We start from the raw sequence: 8,090 nt of genomic DNA, 5'->3' as shown, positions 1-8,090 counted from the left end.
GCAAACACACACACACACAACATGAGTCATCATAACAGTCAAATTCTTAAGTGCATTCCAGCAAACCTGTATTGACTGGGACAGACCTGTCAGGACACTGTTTACTGCTTTTGTTTCTGGAATCCTGCTTTTTTAGAGTGTATGTAGGTGGCTGTTCTTTGATGCATTTTTTTTTCTTTTCTCACCTGAGGAGACAAGGGGTCATAAAGTCCGTATTGCTCTTTTGTTGATTTTGATTGCTTCCATTGTCCTCATTTATAAGTCGCTTTGGATAAAAGCGTCTGCTAAATGACTAAATGTAAATGTAAATGTAATGTAAATCTCAGCATTGACAAGAAGTACTCAATTTATTTAAGGTATATTTTAAAATATTGGGACTGTAATGTTTCTTGATATAAAAATATGTATCTACATGGCTGTTTAATAATAGAAATCTGCAGTTTAATGTGACCTGCCCTTCAAAGAATTCATGTGGGCTCACCAGGGCTGCATTTATTTGATCAAAAATGCAGTAAAATGGTAAAATATTATTACAATTTTAATTGACTGTTTTCTATTACAATTTTAATTTACTGTAATTTATTAAAACATGTGATTTATTCCTGTGATGGCAAAGCAGAATTTTAGCAGCCATTAATTCAGGTCTTTAGTGTCAAATGTTCAGAAATCATTCTAATATGTTGATTTGGAAACATGCTCAAGAAACATTTAATATTATCAATATTGAAAACAGTTGTGCTGCTTAATATTTTGGTGGAATCCACTTTTTTTCAGGATTCTTTGATGAACAGACAGATCAAAAGAACAGCATTAATGCATCCATACTGAAAATGTATTAATGTATTAATTTATTTAAATTAAAAAAAATCATACTAATCGTAAACTTTTGAACAGTAGTAAAGTGCACTAAATAACATAATAATTGAGTTATGAAGTCTGAGGACAGGTGGTTTTAGAAGGAGCCAGTGATAAATGCCATAATTTTGATTAAATAAAGTGAAAATAAATCTTTGATTTATTTCAAACAGGAAATTTAGCTTATTTCAAAATTAAAGGTATAACTGTGAGACGTTTTGTTTTTGCCATGTGCAGGAATTAGACTGAAGCTCTGCAACAAACTACCAGTTTCAGCAAATAAAATTATTAATGTAACCTCACACAGACATGTATGCGTACACGTATCAGCCATGCTGTCATATTCATACAAACAACAGCCTCTATTTATTGAATATTTACTGTACTGCTGTCTACAACACAACAGGAACAAGCTTTTTCCGCTTCATTTCAGGAAAGTTAAAAGGTCCAACAGGCAACACATATGTTGTTGTGATACAGTGACAGTGAACACGCTTCAAAACACACACTGACGCATACAAACAAACAACCACACATCCAAGCTCAGACATCTGTGCGAAACAGGTTGCCTTTGGAACCCAAACACACAATAACTCACGCACAGGCTACTTGTTTGCAGGATGCTACAAATACAACAATGGGTCCATCACAATATGATTATGCCGTATAATAGCTTCCTTCCAGGTCAGGTCCTCTCATCTGTCTCTCTACAAAGCTGTATTTGGCCACTGATCAACCAAAAGGGCAGTTCACTCATTCATTTACTCATTTTCTCACGATCTTAGCTGTGTGGAGGATGTCCTCAAAAGTCCAACAACATCCTGATAGACACCTGAGAGTCGAGTGTGTGAGCTTGTCTATATGTGTGTGTGGTTTTAACACATCTGGAGAGGTGAGTGTGTTTCTGAGTGTGTGGATGTGAGCTTTTCTTTTGAATGACTTTCAGAAGTGTTGTGATGATTGATGAAGCACCATAGGAAGGAACATTTTTGGTTTAAAAACCCCTCTCTTACTCTTCATTTTTTACCAAATCCAAGTCAGTGCAAAAGCTTTGTAAATCTTATTACAGTTGTTACAATCACAAAACTCTTCACACAGTCCTCCTTACCACCTTACAGCTTGGCACAGCAGTACATTTCATATCTAAAATACACTAAAACTACCAAAACACATCATACATGAGTCAAATCAACCCATTCTTCCATAACACTAGCAACTCAACAAACACACTGTCTCATAAAACAATGAAAACCTAAAAAAAAACACTAACAACAGATGGCATACAATGTTCTTTTATAAAACAAGAATGACAGCTCTCCACTAGAATTCACTGCAGTATGTTACATGGTCCTTGCTTACATTACAGTACAAAATGATTCTTAAGCTGTGCCCTTTTGGATAGATATTAATAAAATGAAAAACTAATGCCTGTGTACTAGGTGTTCAGCTACATCTGATGTAGCAAATTGATGTATTGGGGCCATTCACACAGAGCGTGTTTTTGCTCCTAAACAAATGCGGCCAGTGGAATTGGGAAAAAAATGCAAAGTCTTGAGACGTTGAAGTTGAAGACTTGTGCGTCACGTTTTTAGAATGGCGTGTCATGCGCAACATGCTGCAAAAGATGTGAGACCGTATGTTTACAACAGGTGTGCCTCACACGTCCTGAAAAGTGAAGCTGCGGGCTCTTTGATCGCCCCCTGGTAGCTGGCTGCAGTACAGGTCATAAACCCCGCCCTCTCCATGTAAACGAATGGGACTTGAGTCAAAATAAAAAATAAATTACGCGTCCAATACAATTTTTCAAAAGATGGTTTTGGTCATTTAAGGTAGTTGTTATCACGCTGATATATGTTAAATTGTTCATTTTTGTGATAAGTTTGATTTTAGCTAGTAATTTGATGCTATAAAAATGGGGCGTGTCGTTGTGGTTGATTGGGTCTGCGGGAGTTTGGACGGAAGTTTGATACCACGGCTCCACCCCACGACACTACTGCGCAGACTCTGGCTCCAAACGAATCTCTAATGTGCATACTCGGGCTCCAAATTAATTTCTACTGCACAGACTCGGGCTCCAAACGAATCTCTAATGCGCAGACTCGGGCTCCAATCAATCCAAATGACATCATTTACTCAAGATGGCAGCGACCATACTGAGATGCTTTGGCTTCACTTTTCTATAGTGGAAGGAATAGGAGACGCGTCGTCCATCTTTCTTTACAGTCTATGGTTTACAAAGAAAAACAATAGAAAATAGCACTATGGATTGGAAAAAACGCAATATGTGGGAAAGGCCCCTTATTCAGTATTGTATTATGTTGCGTTTTGACATTTAGAAAAAACTAAATGTGCAAATTGGCCTGTAGGTACTAGGGTTGGGCCGATAGACGATGTCATCGTCCATCGCCGATGGCTGATAGACATCACGATATTGAGCCGGCATCGTGATCCCCCCCCATGCCCCCTGCAATCCACCGCATCCCAATACCGTGTTCCGAAAGAAAATGAAATGTATACGGAACCCTAACCCCTAAAGGGAATAAATACGAGATGGGAGGAAAATATATATTTCAATACTTTCTCTCTCAGTTATATCATTGGGTAATTATACTGTATATGTATATTGCGGGCATCGGGGAGCCGCTATTATGCCTGGCATTGAAACTGCTTTTGAGTGCACAATCGCTTTTTAGTTTCACTTTCACTTTCGAGATTCGCAATCGCATGTACTTTGTTTATACTATGGAGCGGCAGTACTTACCACACATTTTATAAGATTAGATGTTTGTCAGTGGTGCTCAGGATCTGCAAATCATTCGCCATCGTCCTCAGTCATCTCTCCTTACTCTGTTTATGTGGTAAGTGAAATTTTATGTACTGTAATGTAACAGGCTACCGCTAGCAATCGTTATTTGTTTTCTGTGCCTTTCTAAATACGGATTCACGCTTCGGGCACACCCCCTAACCCTATTTTAAAGCAAGTATTATTATCTAATTGATATTAGCGCTTATTTGTCCCATCATATTTCTTTTTACGTGTTTTTACAGTGTTGCGCATTATAATCAATCACACACGATTCTGTTGAGCTTATGAATGCAGTGACCAATCAGAGGAGTTCAGATGAGTCATCGCTGAAACACTGGAGTTTTGTTGTTGAGTGTGCATTTGCGAATTCTCTCATCGTAAACAACATAGTGCAGATGTACGTGCGATGTAAGTATAAGAGATTTATTCATCATACAGTGTAGATAGTTTCACTGATTATAACGGGAGTGTTTTTTTTTAAGTGCATTAACTCGCGCTAGACCTTGATAATGTAAATGTTCTCTGCTCGTTTTCTGTAGCTGCTGTTTGAATAACTGAGGAAATGTAAGCATTATAATTAGCAACTTACAATGTTTTTATTAAATTGTGATCATGACAAATACAAATTCAGTCATATTAAAAATATTTTATGACATGCTACTTGACTAAAAATAAATGTTTAGTTAATATATTACATTACACTAACACTAGGCTGCCTTTAGCCTTACCCTGGAGTTGGTTCACTCTTTGGCTATGAATCTAAGTAAATAATTAAATAAATTAGCATGTGTCGGCGATCATACAGGCTGACGATAGGACGATATGACTATGGAGCATATCGCCCAACACTATCAGGTACATAGGCTATAGTTTTGGCTGAGTGAAAAAAAGAATGAATGTAATTTGAAAGATGTAGTCATTGAATGCATTTTGTTTAAAAACCAATAGAAAATGGCTGCTGTGAAAAGTTTAGAAAAAAGTAACTGGAAAATAGGTTTGTGGACAGGTGTAGTATAAGGTGTGTTTCATTATTTATGACTAATCCACTGTTATGTAGGGCCTGTTATCATAATTCAGATTCATGGTCAAGCTCAATGGTAAGTGAGCAACCGTTTGCGCCTCCTAACAGTGACCGGCTTTCCTGTGAGACTAGGGTAACAATGGTGGGAAAAAAGGTCCTTCGTTGACGGGACCTATTTTCACACGTCCACATGAAACCAACGACAGCATGCACTCTACGCTTTTGACAAAGACCACCAACTTCAACAAAGACACTTCTGACAAAAAGACTATCATGACAACAAAAACAACCCGTTAAAGGTACCTGAGGTTGCCGTGCAGTCCATGGGAAAATGGGGAGGGTGAGGGGTTTACCGGATTTTCCTAATTGAAAGGTGAAGTGTGTAATTTTTTGTGTGTCATTTTTTGTAATGTCAAAATAGTTTACACCTATAAGGAAGCCATTAATAAGTTGATTTCCCTAAAGGTGTGGCTCTGGGGTGCTATCAAAACATTGATGTGTTTGTTTGAGCATCCGGACCAACCTTATACAGCAACACTGGCTCAACCAATGCCATTTTGAAGTTATGTTTGCCTGAACAATGGAAGACTGGGGGATTAAAAGTCGCAGTTCCCTTTGTTGACAATAGTGGCACAGAAATTACACATTGTGCAGATGTAAAGGCATTATATGAATTTGAGATTAATATTGGAATTACATGCATTTGAGATTAATATTGGAATTACATGCATTTGAGATCAATTATGCATGTCATGTAAACATGTCATAACCTGATTAAGGTAATATTTTTTAAAGGTAATAATTTTAAAAAAACTGAATGAGACAAATAACATATGCCTGCATTAATCGAAATATTGTATCATGTAAACATATTCATAATATACACTGTAAATTAATATAGAAGACCATTACTTGAAATGTCAGTAGAAATGTGGTTAAAAAGTCAGTAGTTTTTCAGTATGCAGTTTTATAAAGCAATTCATACTTTTATTCAGCATTTGGTATGCATTACATTTATCAAAAATGGCAGTAATGGCATTTATAATGTTTCAAAATATTTACATTTCAAATAAATTCTGTTCTTTTAAAGTACAGTATATTCATCAAAGAGTCCTTTAAAAAGTATCAAGGTTTCCACAAGAATATTAAGCAGTACAGCTGTTTTCAATATTGATAATAATGAGAATTGTTTCTTGAGTGCCAAATCAGCATATTACAATATTTTTAAAGGATCATGTGAAGACTTGAGTAATGGCCGTTTAAATTGTTTGTAAAATAATAGCAGTTAATATAACATAATAACAGTTAAACAGTTATTTAAAACTGTAATAAAAAAAATACAGTATTACTGTTTTTTACTAGTTTTGAACACATAAATACAGCCTTGGTGAGAATAAGAGACTTCTTTCAAAAACAATAAAGAATATTACAGCCCCCAAATGTTTAAATGGTAGCATATGCAGGAATATTTCATTAGCATATAAGCAGTTTTCTGATAGCCCTTAACCTGAAAATGATGAGCATGGTCATTTCTTTGTGTGTATCTATCCCTTTCTGTGAGAGAAAGAGAGAACAGCATGAATCGATGGATAAATGGGCTCCCTGCCTGCACTGACAGTGCATGAATTGTCAGACTTTGTGTGAAACGCACAAACACACACCTGCTGTTAGACACAATGATCTTCCTCCGAGGACTCGTTTTCTCACTATGTGCTAATGAGAGACCAGCTCAGTCAAAGATTCCCACCAATCTACCCAAAACAAACAACAAGGAACATACAAAACAGTAGGAGAGAAAAGTGGGGGGATGCTAAGACATCCAGGTGCTGACACAGACAGACGTGCCATTTTATTCCCATGCTTAAAAACACATTTTCCCCGGATATACAAGTGCAAATAATGTGTGCAAATACGCCTACCCCAAACGCATGGCCTATATGTATTCAACATGCAGGTCCCTACAGGTATTTGTAGCCTGTGTAATTATAGAAGCCTGTTAAAAACACACCTGAAAATCAGGATTATGGGGGTTTTGCTTTTGCAACACCATTAAATCCTTGCTGGATTTTCACTCTTTGGAAACTCTAACCAAAAGACTTTGTTTGACCTCAAACAGCTCTCGGAGCTCTAAGTGCTCCTGTGACCTTTTTTTTTTTGGCTGACCTTTGACCTCTGACATCTGTACCCTGCTCTCTTGCTTCTGGTGGAGGTATCTGAAAGCTGCATTATGTGTCTATATATATTTATGCAAAAATCAACTTTTAGCCAAGCCTGCTAATGGTAAGTAAATGAAGAAAATTTGCCAGGCATAAATATTTCTTAACAGTATTTTGCATTATTTGTTTTTATAAAATATATTTAAAATGTACACAATATTTTTAAAAAAGTATCTTATGCTCACCAAAGTTTGACACCATGTTTCCCTGACGTCACTTCCTGTTTGTTGCTGCCGTGTGTTTTGAGTTTGAGCTCCGTCAAGTTCATTCTTTGTCGTCTAATTTTTTATCTTAAAATCAATTTTATACACTATCATTTTCGTTTCTATAACGGGTGAATATATCCCCTATCGTATTCTACAACAAAAACAATCAGAGCGCCTTGTTATCACTAGTTTTATTTTGATTTCCCGAGTCCGCTATTAGCAAATAGCCCGCTAGCATCGCCAGCGTGGTTGCCGCTAATCTCGCTTACATTACTAATACTCTATTCACACACATTACCATTGTTTTACTCACTGTTACTTGCTTTAATGGCGGATGTGTGTCTACCTTTGAGTGCAGGTGAGGACACGTTCGAGCTGCATTCGGTGCAGCTCGAGCTGGAGGCCGTGGAGAAGCAGATCCGCGACCTGGTGGAGAAGCAGACCCAGCTGAGAGAGCGGAGAGCCGCGCTGGAAACATCCCAGGCTGACGCTCACAAGTCCGAGGTAAGTATACAGCGCGCTGCTAACCCTCCCACCACCTCTACTCCGTGTGTTTCTCCGGTGCACCCAGGACGCGATCTTCCCAGATGTCCTTCACTCCAGCGCCGGGACACCACGTTCCCTGGGTGCCCCCCCCACGGAAGACGCGAGCCAGGCCCCGGGCGACGACCTCTCCCCCTCCACCGCCTCCGGTCTTCGAGATCTCCACCCGGAACCGCTTCGCACCCCTCCACGAGACGGAATGCGACGCTGTGATCATCGGAGACTCCATCGTCCGGCACGTCCGTGCTACGTTAGCTGAAGGTAAAGTGCACACCCACTGTTTCCCTGGTGCTCGTGTTCTCGATGTTTCTGCGCAGATACCCGCGATCCTGAAGGATGACGAGAGCCCCGGAGCGGTCGTGCTTCACGCGGGGGCTAACGACACCAAGCTGCGGCAGACGGAGACACTGAAGAGGGACTTCAGGAGCCTGATCGAGACGGTG

This window comes from Sinocyclocheilus anshuiensis, unplaced genomic scaffold (assembly GCF_001515605.1).
Source record: "Sinocyclocheilus anshuiensis isolate Anshui unplaced genomic scaffold, SAMN03320099.WGS_v1.1 scaffold101, whole genome shotgun sequence".
Classification (NCBI taxonomy): Eukaryota; Metazoa; Chordata; class Actinopteri; order Cypriniformes; family Cyprinidae; genus Sinocyclocheilus; species Sinocyclocheilus anshuiensis.
This window is presented reverse-complemented; position numbering follows the sequence as displayed.